Raw genomic sequence first — 17872 nt, 5'->3', positions numbered from 1 at the left:
GAGGTATCCGGCCTGAATTGTCAGTGAACCGTAACATTTTTGTACGTTGTTAAATGCGACAACGTCCACTTTTCTTTGTGGAACGCTTACTGTGCATCAAGTTTGCAGCAGAATTCTGTGCCGTAATTTAACCGAGCTGCGTGCCGCAACTCGGCAGCAAAACTGGCCGGTTGCATTGCACGCAAGAATGTACACGACTTGCCGCTTTTAATATCAGTTCACAACTGTCAGCTACTCATGCAGGACACATGGTGGATAACACAGCACATGATTGATTACCCATATTCCTAAACGGACGCTGCAGAAACTCATATTTCCAGCGGCTGTAGTCCGCGAACTGCCGAAGCCTCATTGTTTCAGCAAAAACGCATATTGCGTCATAGCTGCTTTATTTATGCGATAAAATGGTCGAGCAAATACTGTCATGCACTCGCAGCACGAATGGCAGACATAACAAGAATGTTTTGCAGGTTTTATTGTAGAAACGTAGCGTTGCTTCCAGTGCATAAGACCTGGAATCTGTAGGCCGGTTCGCAGCAACGCGATGTGCAGCGATTCCGCTACATTCAGTAGTAACACGTCACTTTCAGCAGACAGAGATGACAAGTTAAGCTGGCTAAACAAACAGACAAGTTTAACCACTCACCTAGGTGAAAAACGGCACTTCGGCCGTCGGCACCCTCAGCACGGATGTGGGGCCCGGGTCGACCGCTTGTCAAGCAATTGCACACTCTCATAGATTTGCATGCTTTAATTCCTCGACCTGTCGGCAAAATTACGCCGTGCACAAGGCGGACCTTAATATGGGTGAATTCAACGCACGGCAGCCGTCTTGTAGTACGTCGCACACCACGCCGGCACCTGCACATTCCTACGCGTCGACATTTTCACAAAGTGTAACATTTTCAGCGTGCCCGCTCTTTTCTGCTTCGCGCAGTTCACGGCGTATCCACTCAGTCACACGGTGTTACCGGTCGGAGAGAAATGATTTGCGGCGAGACGCTAAATACACTCACATTTCACACATCACAAGCGAGGTAAATGCTGCGGCTGCCGCGCGCGCGACTACCAACATGGCGAATGCCGCGCCGGCTACTAGCGCCCCTTGCGGATGACGTCACTTGAATACCTCGTATACTTTGCAGCCTTGCCGCCGAAAAGGCAAGCCATAGTCAAACGTTTCCCGGTGTGCTTTCAAAAGCCCAGCTTTTCAATAATGCTGGCGGGGTTATTGTGTGGTTAGTATTGTTATTATTATCAAGTTCGCAGTAACACGTTGTGCAGGCAACTAACTGCGTCCATGTTATTTATTTGTGCTTAGTATAGACCGCTGACGACGCGCAAGGAAACCGCGCGGCCGAAAGCGCCTGCGCATCCTATCGTCAACGCCAACATGAGCGGACGGTCACAGGTGTCCTCGTGACGTTGTCACAACGTGCCTGCTTCTCAGGCTACATAAGGACCACCAAATGAACGTTTTTGGATTTAGTCGATGTGCAACTGGCTCTGAAGTTCTGCCGCCGCTGTTATCTCAGAGACGCGAGCGTTATCCCTCGGGCGGTAACAGTATCATGTTAGATTTTTTTTTCTCTTCACCGCCGTAACGCCCATTGGCTCTTCTTGGTCACGTGGCCAGTTAGCTACATACAATTGGTCCACGCTGGCTCGCACACCGCGTCGTCTGCGCTGGGCGCGGCTGCACCTAGCCAGGCGTCTTTATCGATGCTCGCTGCTTTGATTTCGACTATGTATTGCAAAGTTCGCGTGCGCTCTTTGCCTATAGGGTATCAGAGGGAAGGATGCCCGGGGCCGAGATTTTGAACATAGATCTGGGCCGAAACTAAACACCCCTTTTTTCTGTGTTTCGAGACGGGAAAATCGGAGAAACGCGACGTGCTGCTTGCCCCCTCGTATACTCTCGCTTGACATAATTCTTCACGTGGGTGATATCTATGTGTGCAAAGTGGATTTGCAGGTACTCTTCGTCAGACGTGTGCAGGCCGCATCTCTGTTGACCATTAATGCTGACCTTCCTTTTCCTACTGGGGATGCGAAGCGCTACAACTCTTACACATCGCTTTGAACATCTCTGAAACTGCGGCTGAAGACGCAGAAACAGTACTAAATTTCTCAAAGTATGGGCTCCTCAGTTCTGGCGTCACCGCACTGACTGCAACATAAATGTGCCGTATTAGGGAAATTTTCATCTGGCTTCTTTTGTGTTATGGTATAAGACCCGACCGCGGCGGCTGCGTTTTTATGGAGGAAAAACGCTAAGGCGTCCGTGTGCTGTGCGATGTCAGTGCACGTTAAAGATCCCCAGGTGGTCGAAATTATTCCGGAGCCCTCCACTACGGTACCTAATTCTTCCTTTCTTCTTTCACTCCCTCTCTTATCCCTTCCCTTACGGCGCGGTTCAGGTGTCCAACGATATATGAGACAGATACTGCGCCATTTCCTTTCCCCAAAAAACCAATTAATATTATTATTATTATGGTATAAGAGACTAACTGGGTGATATTTTCAGAAGTAATTCAAACACCTACTGAATTCCGCAGCTTCGGTATGGGTGAAAAGACCAATTTACTTCTTAAAATCACTCAGTTAAAATCACTCAGGACGCTCAAGCCGGCTTTTAAGAGTCTAAAGAAACATACCTTCTCCGGCATGCACATACAGATATGGTTGAAAAAGCCGGAACAACGAGCTTTCATAGCTTCCATTACGGAGTACGACAGTCAAAGCTTGCCCAGCTAGGAAGTCAGAACCAGCTTTTCTGCGGTGTTTCAAACTCTAAGACCGCCTTGATATCTTAGGTTGTTTGGAGTGCCCGTCTTGAAGAAAACCGCGATTGTTAAGTGCCTGATAATAGTTGTAAAAGGTCAAATGTTTCTCACAAAAAGGATAAAAAGAGACCTTCGGACATTAAGGCGCTAGCTTTCGCAATTGTTTCTTCCTTTTCTGTGCCTTTTTCACGCTTGCTCTTGCGCATGCATGCCGTTAATAAAGCAAGGCAGCAAAAAGCTATAAAATAAAAACCCCTTTCGGAATACGCAATAGCACTCAGAATGGTTGAAAGATTCGTAGTCTTAAACATTTGCAGCCGGCTAATCATGACTGGCTCGTCGTAGATCGATTTTTTTTTTGCCACTGAAACTTAAGAAAAAAAAACATTTTAAAATGAAGGCCCATTTGTCTTTTGATATTTTTTACTTTGCGCAAAATGCTCCCTTTTGTTCAGTGGCCCTCACCTCTTCAACATTTTGAGATAGGAATAATATGAGGATCTCACTTGCAACGACCTCTTTAGGTAAAGCGATAGCATTTGAAAGCAGTCAATTTTTTAAAATCCCCATCTGATGCGCATGTCAACAGCCGTTTGCTAACTCATCTTTAGCGTGCCCGGCTGAGACTGTGGTTGCAAATGCCACTAAATCGCCTTTTTTCAGTAATACAAAATAGATAAAAGTGAAAGATACGTTTCTATTCCTTAAATAAAATATTTTTGTACGTACGTGAGCCGTGATCTGCTGCTGATGATGATGATGAAAGCCTTTACTGACAAAGCAGCGAGAGAGAGGAAACAGTCAAGATGCGGGTGGAATCCTCAGTTCACGATCCCAATGGCCACAGCTGTGACTCTACCCTGGGACATTAGTGTGAGCTGGGTCGCCAGTTCTGAGCTGAGCAGGATGGTCTCTCACTGTTCCTTGGAGTAGTGTATATCTAACTTGGCGTTTTGCCGCCAGAGCATCCCCAAGTCACGTGAAATTTGGTGGCAGTCTCGCCACACCAAGGGCAAACCCCGTCATATTGATCCGGAAAGATAATATGAAAGTTATGTAGGTTTAGGAAAGTGTTGGTTTGTAACATATGCCAATCACTAGCCTCTCACGCGTTTAGCTTGCGTTCTGGGTGAGGGTAGTCTTGTCTCTGTGCTCGTCGGATGAGTAGTATTTGTTCGTATGTAGCGGGGAGAGATGAGGGGGGTTAGCTGCTGGGTTAGTGTACCTTCGAGCAAGGCTGTCCGCGGTCTCACTTCTCTCGAGCCCCTCGTGCCCCGCTGTCCAAGTGATTAGGTACGTTTTGGTAGACGTTTGAGCGTGATCAGTGTCGCTACTGATATTCAGATTCTGCCCTAGATGAGAAGCCGGCACGCAGGCTTTGAGTCGGTCTGAATTTTGAGGTATTTGCCCGAGGCGCCGTCGTATTTGATGGCTAGCGGGATTGCATCTGTTTCGGCTGCAGTCGGGTACTTTTTGGGATGGAGGCGCTGGCGATTTCCCGAAATTTCTTGTCCAGGACGACTGCAACAGTATTGGTAGAGTTGGGGTACATGGCGGCGTCTACGTAGCCTGCGTTTTTTGATTGTCAGTAAGTGCGGCACAAGTAATCTACTTGGGCCTTTCTTCGGCCTGCGTGTTTTTCCCTCTGCATGTTTTTTGGTACAGGGGCAGTGTGGTTTCCTTTTCAGACTTCTCCAGTTGCAATTCACATCAGGTGGCGATGATAGGAACAACCTTGTTGATAATGAAAGCGGGGTTTCTTGATAACCCGGTGGTTCTAACTCGCAAACATTCACTTTACTCGAGGAAAGGAGAAGGTTAACTATTTATTTCCAACATAAATAAGACAAGAAGAAACGAGCAAGGAGAAAACTATTTACAACATGACTAAGCCGTTGATCTGACGAATTCAGTCCTGGTCCCCCCCCCCCCCAACCCAGAGCGCTTACTTTCAAACCATCTCTCTCAGCCCTTAGCGTGGACAGCAACCAATAAGGTAACAAGTGACCCTCCTAACAATCAGTGGTTAGGAAAAGGAAAATAAGGTCTCCGCCATATAATCACAGATTGGGTAAGAATGTTGATTAAATAATGGTCGGCGAAAGGAAAGGCAAAGCTCTGCAATTCTCTCGACTATACAATCATTTGGGAAAGAAGATGTTGCAAACAAACAAACAAACAAATAAACAGCACATACACGACTACCATTTCCCACGGCACCCACGGCTCAACAGTTACTGCATTCCTAACATTGTCATCTGCTTTCTCTTGGGCTCCGTGCGCTGGTATGGTGGCGCCAGCAGCGACCACATTGCCAGCGCCGCCTCGTGGCACTCGCCGCGTTAACCGGACGCTCAGTCACGGCCGGTCTCTCGAAGGGAGAGCGCGCGCGCCCCCTCGAGACTGGCCGTGGTGGCCCTGCGCCTTCCTCCATGGCCAATGCGTTAGCGCCAGCCCGGCCGCATAGCAGACGCGCACTGACCGCGATGCCATTCTAAGTCAACGCCTTCTTTTCTGCGGATTTCAACGCATTGAAAGCCTTGACGCCACTACTGCTGCATTTCGTTTTTGGGCTGATCACCGATTCCGAGCAACCATGATTGTGTTGCAGTCCCGACGGCACTGCAATATCTGGCAGCGCAGTTGAGCTTATTGAGATTAATTAAGTACCTTTACAGTTTGAGAAACAAGGCTCTGACCCAAATAATGAAATCAGCTATGTAATTTACATCCACTGTGACGTAGACTATGTGAATGTTCGGCTAGAAATGCGAAAAACGCAAACTTACTACACATAAATATCAGATGATAGTGCTCTACATCCTGCACGATTGACCCTGCTTTACTTTATATATTTCCCTCAGAGGAGCATAGCTCTAAGCATACAAAAAGACGATGGGTTTCTTGGTAAGTATCTTCCACAGTTAGAGCAGTTTCATTTCAGGAATTTCATGAAGGCACCAATTACATGAATTGTTTTGGTCGTATTTCTCTTTTGGTAAATACTTAACTATAGAAAGGCCGCCGCGGTGGCTCGGAGGTTTTGGTGCTCAGCTGCTGACCCAAATGACTCGTGTTCGATCCTGGTTGCGGCGGTCGCATTTCGGTGAAGGCAAAATTCTAGAGGCCCGCGTACTGCGCGATGTCAGTGCACGTTAAAGAACTCCAAGTAGTTGCAATTATCTGGAACCTCCTACTATGGCGCCCCTTATAGTCTTCGTTGCATTGGGACGATAAACCTAATTAAAATCAAAAGATTAATTCCCGAAATTAAGGGTTTAGTGATGTTGTGAAATCCAAGAAATATAGAGAAATTTGAACCACTCTATATTTTTCTTTTTATTCGTCTAGAACAGGATTTGAGATCTCATAAATGCAACAAATAAAGATACAAAATTTTAAACCACTGAAGGAAATAAAATGATGCAAATAAATACACAAAAGCTTAGGTGAAACAATGTGAAAAACGACATAAGCACTCTCAAAAGTACGATGTCGCTCCCACTGCATACACACACGCAGGAAAAAAAACTAGAAACAAAATTGACACGCTGAACCACAGATGAGCATAACAAACGAAGACTTAAATTTCAGATGCTAGCTCCAAGAACTTCACCGTAGGCCATTTCCTGTGACTGACTGAACGCATTCCTTCACTCTACATAAAGACATAAAGCAGCTCCTACCAATGATGTCACGTTCGAAACACCCCAGTCAATGTAAACCATTTCCCAGTTCACTCCCATGAATTTAATTCCACAGTGCACTCATTTCCAACATACCCTCTGTGCATGAGCGAGCATGCACGATGTCCAAGAAAAGCGTTTAAATATATTCGGTACTTTGACTGCAGCGTTTTTATAGCTGTTATGACATTGAGTAAACACAGCAGTAAGTAGAGCACCCATAATTATCCAAATTTGTTCTCGCCTTCGGACGAAACACCTCACCGCTCGCCTCGCTCACTGCAAACTGAACCAGAGAGCTGCGTTGGCTGCGTCCGCCTTTCGCCACCGCTGTTAACCAGGTGGCGCCACTCGCGCGCGCCAAACTGCAGCGCACGGAGCCCATACCGGAGAGACGATCACTGAGAGAGAGAGAGAGAGAGAGAGCGAAAAAAAACTTTATTTGGTCCATTAAGGGTTTAGCGTTCGGTCTTCGTCTTCATCGCTGCAGACTCTTGACCTTCAAAGCAGGGTTGGGCCCCTAGCCAAGGGCTCCACTGAGTCGCGCTGCTTCGCTTGCGTGCTGCACCATTGTCCTTTGGGCGGCGAGCTCGCAGCTGGTTAGCCGGCTCTCCCACCGCTCCGCACTCGGGGTTTTGTGTTGGTGGAACGTGTAGCTTCGCTTACACTCCCAGCTTGTATGGTAAAGCGTGGGGGTTGCCCCGCACCACGGGCATGTGGTCCTATACTGTGTAGGATACATATTGCTAAGTATATGTAGGTTAAAGAATGTTCCCGTTTGCTGCCTCCGCCAACTAGCTGCTTCTTGTTGTGTTAGGCCCTTATGTAGCGGGGAGTTCTTTACAGAAAAAAAAAGAAGACAGTCGTCAAGGGAAGAATGCGCTTCATGGCCACCTGACCCTGCGTATCTTTTGCATTCCCTCAGGTATCGTCACGCATCTCCTGCATTCCCGAAGTCTTGGCAACCCCTTGACGCCACCCACATGTCGACCGCGCTACCTGTATAAGCTCCTTAAGATGGGTTATACCCGTGACGGCGCGAAGAACACAAAGACATCCGCTGCAAGGCAGGGGAGACAGGAACGGGAAGGGTCCCTTTGTTGGCGACACGCTGATCACAATACAGCCGCCGCAGAGTCCCCGTCGGGCGTTACTCAGAGGCCGACTCCACAGGTGCGGCATTCCTCGCGAACACAAGACCGACTGGCGCCACAGAACGTTCATCGAACTCCACAGGGGCCACATGAATGCGAGAGCGAAGATTGGTGTCGATGTCTTGGGTGTTTTGGACTTGCCGGAGGTCCGCTGGCGCGCCAATTCGTTATAGAATGGCTGTTTCGGCTTTGATGGTGAAATGTATTTCTTTCTGTGAGGCGAGCACAGCCTCTCGGACCTCGGCGAAGGTGTTGTTCAAGGTTCTCGAGGTGATCGTCTGCTGGCGATCCTCAAGTAGGGAGCAGCAGACGACGCACGTGAGCCCATCGTAAAAATCGTAAAGCGAACGCAGCGCCACCGCCTCTGTGGCGATCGCATGGGCTTGCTCCTTTTCCCGACGCCCCGGCGCTCTTTGCAGAGTGTCTCTATACAAAAAAGTTGCACCGCATCGAACCCTTGCCATACAGTCGGCAGTGGTACGTTAACGTGTACAGGCAACTAACTGCGTCCATGATATTTTTTTGCACCTCATAGACTGCTGACGAGACACGAGGAAGTTGCGGCCGAAAACACCTGCGCCCACACCATCGCCAACGTGAGCGGCGGCCACAGGAGTCGTCGTGACGTAACCACCACTGTGCCTGCTTTTCAGGTTACATAAGGACCCCCACATCGGACCTGCAATTAAGTCGGGAAGTGGTACGTTGTGCAGGCAACTAACAACGCCCATGGTACTTCTTTGCGCCTCTTAGGTAAGTGCCCCTGTATCCAGGTGTTTAACTCTACGCGGCGAATTTTTTTATTACTTTCCACTGCCGAATAGGTATCTGTCCTGCAGCATTTTACTCACCGTGCATGATGCTTCTGCCAGTGTTATGAAGACCTCAAAAGCAGAATGCGCGCCTAGATGCCGGCAATGGCCCGGAGCGTAAAATCTTGTTCCGATTCTGTGTGACTTCAAAAACGCTCTATCATAATTGTAAAATTTCACTGCTGAAGCAGAAAGGAAAAGGGTGGACTATGCTCCTCTAAAAAACAAGGAACTTTCTTAAATGCTATAATATAAAGCTAAAGCTAGAATTGCCGATAATACAGCCGGCTGTACAATGTGTAAATAAAGGACTTGTCACTCACCGTCAAACACAAAGCGGCCGAAATGACCATGAAAATTCCGCAAGCCTCCTATGTTCCTCTCAGTCTAATCGGCATCGCTTATAGCGTAAAAACCTGAAAAGACAGTAATGATATCAAAGACCCGACGGAAGTGAAACCATTTTCTTGAGGCGCACCAAATGGGGTGAACCTGTGAACTACTGCAACTGGCTTCATATGGTCTGAATAACGTATCTACGTCAATGAGCATTTGACACCGGACAACAAACGCCTTCTTGACGCCGCAACTGAGAGGAAAGAAACGTCTTACAAGTACGTGTGGACAAAGAACGGCAGTATATACTTGCTTACCACCACGGTGTACTCGCCACACAGAAATTTTCGACCTCATAAATTTGATTGTCGTAGCTTTCGCTGGAATGACGATTGCCGCCGCGGAGCTGCATGGAAGAACAGATCCATCAGTGTTAATATGCGTTGAGTCACGGTAGTTCTCGTACAAATGTAGTAGCGTGAGCTGTCTAAGGGCTGGTGATGACAGATCAGCTTTTTTCGAGATACCAGGTATTGCGATGTTTATTTTTGGCTGAGCGAGGCACCATGGACGACCCACGCGACAACATCGACGGCAGCAGAGCTCGCAGCGCTCTTAACTGCCCTTCATCACATTGGTGATGAACCACCACACAAATGGACAATATTCTGCGACTCGAAGCCGGCACTGCAGTCTCTACTGTCACCTCTACGACGCGGACCGCACGAACAACTAATCTTCCATATTGCAGAGACGTTACACCATATAAGTGATGCCGGCCATGAAATAACGTTCCAGTGGCTTCCAAGTCACTACGGGATTATTGGCAATGAACGGGCGGATCCCGCTGCCCGCTCGGCCCATACTGAGGAGCGCCACGTCCCAATTCCTCTTTCTAGAACTGACGCGGCACGGAAGCTCCGCCTACTTGCTCGGCAGTGCACCGAGTCGCAATGGAATGAGCCACATTTAAGAAATACGCGACTGTACTCACTTGATCCAACATTAAGTCTTCGAGCGCCATCACAGCTTCGCCGTAGAGACGCCACGCTTTTATATCGACTTTGGTTGGGTGTTGCCTTTACTAAAGCCTATGCCTTCCGCATAGAGATGACCGACACCCCAACCTGTGACCACTGCGGTCATGAAGAATCAATTGGCCATATATGTATTGTGCTCCTGCCCGCAGTACAGTCCACAGAGGGCATGCCTTAGCCACGAACTTGACCAACTGGACGACCAACCGCTATCCGAAAAAAGAATTCTGCAACATCGAAAGGACCTACCGTCGCAGAAGAAGGCCGTGCAAGCGCTTTTGCGCTTCTTACAATCTACCGGCCTGTGTGAAAGACTTTAACTGGAACGCCTTGTGTGTCTCCATGTGTGCACGTTCCTTTTTTTTTTTCGTTTACCTCTCTGTCATCTTTCTAACCCCTATCCTCCATCCCCAGTGTAGGGTAGCAAACCGGAGACTCACATCTGGTTAACCTCCCTGCGTTTCCTTCATTCTCTCTCTCTCTCTTCGATCTCATTCCGATCAGCTCTCAAATAGATTTGCAAAAATTCACTTAATGCATCAGTATTCTTCACAGATGGCTTGCTTGCTCTTTTTTCGCCTATAGAGAATGCTGCAGATAGCACACCTCTTTTCACACCTTCGCATTTTACTAAATATGTTGTCCTAGACGCAAATAAGCAATTGGTAGCAGTGCATTTTAACATGCTGTCTGCCGTAAGAAATGCTGATCAGTTGTGGAAATATGGGGGGACAAAGCCTTTCGCCCCGCCCGCACTCCCACTCCGCGGATGCAGCGTTCCCGCTCGCTAACCGCGGAGGGGTTCGTGCTCGAGGGACAAAGGGAAGGGACGACACAGCGTTAACACTCATATGCTATTTATTACACTTGCAATTAATACACAGAGTGGGCCAGCTAGCTACAAAACATCAACGAGGCATTCCTCGGTAATAGAAGGCTACGTAAGAAGGACTTCCGACTTACCGGCTGGGGCAGGGGCGCGACTTCGGAGGTATCGGCGGCGAACGTTTGTATGCGCCGATAATGGCGGCCGGGTTCTCCCGTGCGCGCCGCATTCTTGAGGCAAAGCCATTCCCTAGCATTTGCCGGGGAAGGCGACCAGAGCGCGCGTTTGCTGCGCTCGCTTCGTTGCCTGGAACCAGAAGTCCAGCGGCAAGGCACAACGGATCCCCGTGTGCTTGCCGCGGAAGGTGACGGGAGCGTGCGGCTCCAACCGCTCACGACGCTGGCCGGATCCCGAAGGGCCTCTCTCCGGTTCCGCAGAATTCCGCGTAACCTACGAGGTGGCGCTCCCGTCGCCGTTCTCTTTCCCCCATGAGGGAGACTTCCCTCCTCGCCCAGCCGGGGGCTGTCCGTCCCGGCGGCCGACGATGAAGATGGGCCGCATCGAAACGGAGGGTGGAAACAGGTTCTCCACATCCCTCCCTCCTTAAATGTCGGCCTACGGTTGAACCCGTCCATGGATGCCATCGACGAAGGGGCCACGAGCGTTGCGATGATGACTGCAAGATAGCTCGTACAGGCGGGGTGCCGGGGTCATCCGATGAGCAGCAAGGTCACCAGGCACCCGTCCTTGTCCCGCGGCAGGCATCCAAAATTAGCGTGTCGGGAGGGTGTTGTTCGCGCCGACGCGCCTTTGTTGGAAGGTAGAGGGGCTGGCCCCCCTCTCGTAGCCGCTGCAAACTGCTCGCCGGAGACTCTGCAGCTCGATGACTCATGGCCGCAAGGCAGCAGGCAGAGACCCATACAATGGACAGCAGGCCGGGGCAGCTTCTCTTGAACTCTGCATATCGCTCCTAGGATCTCCAAAAGTTTGCATCAAAAACAATGGAGACCGCGTAAACTCACCATTTGGTAAAGTGCGGAGCAATGCAAGTGCCAAACAATCCTATCCGGCACCGCCCAAACGCTCGGTTCATTTGAACGTAGCTGGCTCACTTCGGACGAAGCACATTCGCGGTTCGCTTTCCTGCATGGTGATGTTAAGCTCACTTGAGCTGCGTTAGCGTCTCTGGTTCCGCGAAATTATAAATTCGCTTCGCAGCCCAAAAAATAAGTTCGTTCGAACAAAGTCAGCTTTCTGTTGTTGAGCGAGACCTCTCGGCTCTAGCGAGGTTAAATATAAAACAAGCAAACCCGTTTGCGCGTGCTTGTGCCACGGTACGACTATGTCCTCCCAAAAGCGACAGGCAGCTCCCGAAGAGCCTTAGGCCTACTCGCTCTTACACTTCCGGGTGCCAACAAAGGGCCAAGGACAATAGCTAGAACACAACGCCACGAGGAGATACGTCTCTGCCAAGGTGACCCTAACGCGAACAGCGCCTACCGCTTCTCGCGGTGTCGCAGCGCCCGGTGCTTTTCCTGTAATCACGACTGCAATCCAAAACAGCTGACTACGGCACCCGGCTCCCAGAGCCAAAGAGACAGAACAGAAAATATTTACAACTATGTACAAGAAAAATCGGGCCACCCTCCAGGCTTCCGCATTCACTCGCTTCTGGCTTGCTGTTCTCCGTGGACGTCTCGGTCCCGCTCTCCATGAGCGGACCTCGTAGGTTCACCTTCCACAGGTGTACCGATGAAGTGCTCATCAAAAGCGTAGCATGCACGGCAATCCTCCCATGCTGCTATTACGCTCATCTCGCTGTCAAGAAAGCATCTTCGCCTTGTTAGCAACTCCGAATTCGGTTCAGGCCTAACGCTGTTCCAAATCCGGGCGGGCATTCCACGAACCGAACTGACTGCCGTCCCTCGTCCCAAGAGCTTGCCACACGTTGGGACGCCATTGTGGAAATATGGGGGGACAAAGCCTTTCGCCCCGCCCGCACTCCCACTCCGCGGATGCAGCGTTCCCGCTCGCTAACCGCGGAGGGGTTCGTGCTCGAGGGACAAAGGGAAGGGACGACACAGCGTTAACACTCATATGCTATTTATTACACTTGCAATTAATACACAGAGTGGGCCAGCTAGCTACAAAACATCAACGAGGCATTCCTCGGAAATAGAAGGCTACGTAAGAAGGACTTCCGACTTACCGGCTGGGGCAGGGGCGCGACTTCGGAGGTATCGGCGGCGAACGTTTGTATGCGCCGATAATGGCGGCCGGGTTCTCCCGTGCGCGCCGCATTCTTGAGGCAAAGCCATTCCCTAGCATTTGCCGGGGAAGGCGACCAGAGCGCGCGTTTGCTGCGCTCGCTTCGTTGCCTGGAACCAGAAGTCCAGCGGCAAGGCACAACGGATCCCCGTGTGCTTGCCGCGGAAGGTGACGGGAGCGTGCGGCTCCAACCGCTCACGACGCTGGCCGGATCCCGAAGGGCCTCTCTCCGTTTCCGCAGAATTCCGCGTAACCTACGAGGTGGCGCTCCCGTCGCCGTTCTCTTTCCCCCATGAGGGAGACTTCCCTCCTCGCCCAGCCGGGGGCTGTCCGTCCCGGCGGCCGACGATGAAGATGGGCCGCATCGAAACGGAGGGTGGAAACAGGTTCTCCACACAGTTCACCCATTTTTTAACTAACTTAATCTCGTTTGACGTAATCTTCCCAACCGAAACACAGTGCCGTCACAATAGTCATCATCATCATCGTCATCATCATCATCATCATCATCATCATGAGCCCGACCAGCGCCTCCTCTATAGAGGAGGCACTGGCCCGACTAAGCCCACTATGGTACCTGCGGATGGCACGTTGCCCTACTTTAGAAAAGCAAGCATGACTGCGAACTGTTATCTGTTATCTGCAACGGTGGTAACGAAATGCTCAATGCGAAATCGACCTTACAAACTTTTCGTGTTCGTCATCGCTCACTTTCCCCCTTCCCGGAAACTCGACCAGATTTTTTGACAACTTTGAGCGCCACAACTTTTGATGAAGTCGAGAGTATGACGGAATCCCCTCTGGCCGGTGGGATACATTTCAAAAAACAGAGACGCCGACCAGCAAAATGAAATTTGCAATTTGATTTGTCTAGTTAGCGTCTCTGTTTTTTGAAACATCTTCTTTTTAAACTGAGAAAACTTTCTTCTTTTGTAGCTGTCCATTTTATTATCGACATGAGTACAGTAAGTTCAGTGCTACAGCAGCTCTCATTACTGCTTCAAGCAACAGGTTTTCAAAATGCTGTCAATTGGGCTTTGCGCATCACTCCGACCTTTTCTTCTGTGTTAGATCGCATCCTTACGAACAGGGCAAATACACGCTTGTCGGGCCGTATTGCAGTGGCTATTTGCGACCATTTGCCAGTTTCTCTGTGCCTAGAAAAGCAAGCCCCGTTGAAGATTAACATCAAGGCACACGGCGGCAACTTATTTCTCAGTAACGGCTTGGCCTGTTTAGAAATCGCATAGCTTCAGCAAACTTAAATCCCATTTGCCGACAAAAAAAAAAAAGGCGGAGAGCGCTTATTGCAACTTTCTGGAAAGTTTTCTTGGTTTATACGATGACAGTTTTTCTTTCGTTGACGTAACTCCATGTAGGAACAAGCGCAAACCTTGGATGAGGCATCGTCTTGCACGACTCGTCAAGGACACTCAAAATGTTTGCTACATTCATTAAAACTAAGGATACAGACATACCAGCAAGGTAATAATCCCTATGAAACCATTTGGATACAGAAATTAAAGTAGATGGGACCTCCTACTATAACAACTTATTAGATAAGCAACTTTCTATCAATTCGAAAGGAAAATGGAGGCGCCTAAATTTGCTTTTATATAGCAACACACATAGCCAGGCCATAAGCGCGTAATTGGTGGGAAAGAAATATGAGAATCATGTATAGCTAACTGATTCAATAAGTTTTTCTCCGAAGTAATTCTGAGGCAGTTCGATACCCGCGTCTATAGTTTTCTCGGTGATAAGCTAATCGTCACTTTTTTAAATCAGCGGACAAAAAAATTTTTCACAATATGCAAAGATTTAAATATACATACAGTCTTGACGCGAAAAATGTTCAGTAGGCCAGTGGAACATATTATCGACGTAAATAAACTATGCCTGACGCATATATGTAACACCGCACTTAATACTGAACAATGTCTTGCCGATATGCAGCTAGCCAGGGTAGCCGTGGTATGTAAAGAAAGGAGATATAAGCACTTTTCGAAATTATGGGCGAGTATCTGTCCTTCTGTATTTTACTAAAAGCATTGAACAACTAATTCACACCGGTCTTCATAACTTCCTTTAAAAAAATTCCGTAATAACTTATTGCCAATATTGCTTGACACAAAACGTGTCTACGGAGCATGCATTACTTGTCCAAAACGAATATGTATGAAAAAAACTTCGAGGCACAACTTCTAACCCTTGGAATTTTTGTTGGTTTCAGGTGATCATAGGCAATGAAGCAAAGACATTAGACAGACAGTAGTAGACGGTGACAGTTATAGTGATAGTGAGAGCGGTAGTTTTGGAACAATAAAGAACGTTATTAAATAATGAAGAGGGTCATTAATGGCAATAATGAAGGCCTTTATAGTAAAAGCCTTTAGGTAAAATGCATTTAGTGGGAAGGCTTTAAGGCTAAAGAACTCGAGATGAAATGCATTTATCGTAAAGGCCTTTAGGTTAAAGGATGCTATCGCGTTCACAGCACGTAAAAACCTAAAGTGCCCACGGTAACTTTTTCTACCAGCTTGTGTCACCATCCGTGGCCAGCTGCATTAAGTTGCCGCTTGCGAAAGAGGAAAGCGGTTCTATTATTTGAATTTTCGCGCAATTTGCATGGAAAAGTGTCGGAAAAACAAATGTAAGATGAGGAGTGCGATAATTTAGTCGCTAAAAAGTACTATGTATACCTATACCAACACATGGCGCAATGAGCTGAGGCGATGGCCGAGTGGTTTGAAGCTCCTGGAACTGAAGTCACTCTATTTGTTCCGGCGTAGTTTAGAACACCACTCAAGGCGTTGGAATGAAAACCAAGTTTATTTTGCACTGGATACGATCCGCACGATAAGTTTCGGGAATGTCGAACTTGATTTGGGGCGTTGTTTCGGAGTGATTTGGGGACAATGCTCGCGTTAGTTTCCCGAGAATGGGAGCTAAGATTATTAGCATAGTTCTTAAATTTGTAAGACTTCTAAAACTTCGACCACATATTTGCATTTTGCTGCTGTCGTCATCAGCACCGAGCGAGTGTTCGCAACGGAGGATCACGGTACCTTAGGGCCCTGTCACACTAGCCCGACACGCCGCCGACGCCGACCCGACAAAGACACCAAAGATCGGCCAACCCTGTCGGCCGACCTTGTCTGTGGCAGACCAAGCTGTCACACTAGGCCGACAACGACACCAACTCGTCCGACGACCAGATGTCTTCGTAGTGTGACATGCTTTGACGCCCGCGACACCGACAAAACCAGTCTGCCGACCGTGTCGTCGCGAGATCGGTCGCTGAGCAAAAACATTCACGAGACACGAACACGATTTCGCTATGGTACTGTTTGTTTATGTTCATAACAAGCTCTGGGATAGATGAATGTACAAAAAGGTATCATTACTGAGGATCGTTGGCCAATGCCAAGGTGCTGGTTGAAGTGATAACTACGATACAAGCAAATTTCATCCTATAGCCGCCTGCTGCTGCTGCTGCTTCGTGCGGCTCGCCTGACGTCTGCTAGATCCGCTGCTGAAGTCGTCGCGGAAATCGAGCATAACTTTATTTTATTATCGGACAGGTTGATGTGACTAGTGGAGTTCCTTTATTACTGCGCTGGCTAGTTACAAAGCTCCCTGAGCTGCGGCATCGATGCGAAACCAGCTAGGCTTAGCGACGAGTACGGCAGCCGGGAAGCAGCGCAGTTCGTCGCCCTGGCGCTCCCGCAGGCGTCGTCGTTGCCGAAAGCGCGGCTGTTGCGCAGGCATGGTGTCGTTGCTCGAATATAGCATGCGGCCTTTCTGATAGCATGGCTGTTTCGTTTTTTTTTTCTTGTGCGAACGTGAAGTAAACCGAGCCTGCTCGCCGGCAGGCCAGCATGGATCCCGTCCGCCGCCGTTATAAAAATCAGCTTAAGATTGTTTTTGACGAAAGAAATAAACGCTGAGACTGAAAAATGTGACAAATGTATCATTTCTGAGGATCGTTGATCAACACCGAGTTGCTGGTAAAAGCAACAACTTTGATACGAGCAAAATTTCTCGCCAGAATCGCCCAGCAAGCTGCCGCTGGCCCGCCGTTGTGGTCCGGCTCGCCTGTCGCCCGCAGCGGTCCGCTAGCTCCGCAGCCGAAGGTGTCGCGGAAATTGACCGTAATTTTAGTTCATGGTGCGATTATACTGTTAACAGCCAAGCGATATTAAGAGATATAGCACAGGCTACTTGCGAAGCGGCGTCCGCTGCGCCGGGCAGCAGCACAGTTCGTCGCCTGGCGGGACCGCGGGCGGTGCCGTTGCCGAAAGCTCGCTACTAGCGCAAGCATGCTTTGTCGCTGCTCGTGTATAGCAGGCGGTCTTTCTGATAATATGGCTATTTCGTCTTTTCTGGTGCGAACTTCAACACGCAGTAATCAGACCGCTGCGGGTGGCAAAGCGTACACTTTGAGCTCGAGTGCTTGAGTCGAGCGGCGCAACGATGCTTGCTGCTCCGTGTGTCCCTGCTTGCAGTGGGGCTGCAATGCGCAAGCAGCGACCGGTGCATCGCGCCGGTCGAGTTTTCGCACATGGGTCGCCGGCTTTACTTCTGTCGCGAGTGCAACACTGCGGAGTGCTTCTTATCAGCACCTCTGAAGGACGAAAACTGCTCAGTTCTCCATGGCGTCGTGGGTATGCCAGTAGCTTCGCATTCCAGAGGTTCCTAGTTCGAATCCGCGTCAACGAGAATTTCTTTTTTTTTCTTTTTATTATTTTAGCCTTCAATAATCTCTCCCGTCCTGTTTACCCGCGAGCGACTGGATTTTTTTTTTTTTCGAGCCATGCCTTTCTGACCCAGAAATAAGTGCCGCTCAGTACTGGGCTGCCCTCAGCCTAGGTTCATAATCACGATTGTTAAAGAGTGTTTTACTATGGTGGGATTTATTTAAAAGAGTTAAAAATGAAGCGTCCCGGCCCATGAATTTCGCATAG

General features: G+C 49.0%; 1 protein-coding gene across 1 annotated transcript in view; it reads left to right on the top strand.

Moving 5' to 3' along the window:
• Positions 1–17872, top strand: part of LOC144129215 (alpha-tocopherol transfer protein-like) — a 32812-nt gene that overhangs the window by 715 nt on the left and 14225 nt on the right. The window lies entirely within an intron of this gene.

This window comes from Amblyomma americanum, chromosome 4 (genome assembly GCF_052857255.1).
Source record: "Amblyomma americanum isolate KBUSLIRL-KWMA chromosome 4, ASM5285725v1, whole genome shotgun sequence".
Classification (NCBI taxonomy): domain Eukaryota; kingdom Metazoa; phylum Arthropoda; class Arachnida; order Ixodida; family Ixodidae; genus Amblyomma; species Amblyomma americanum.
The sequence above is the reverse complement of the archived record's forward strand: the minus strand, read 5'-3'. Positions and strand labels throughout refer to the sequence as shown.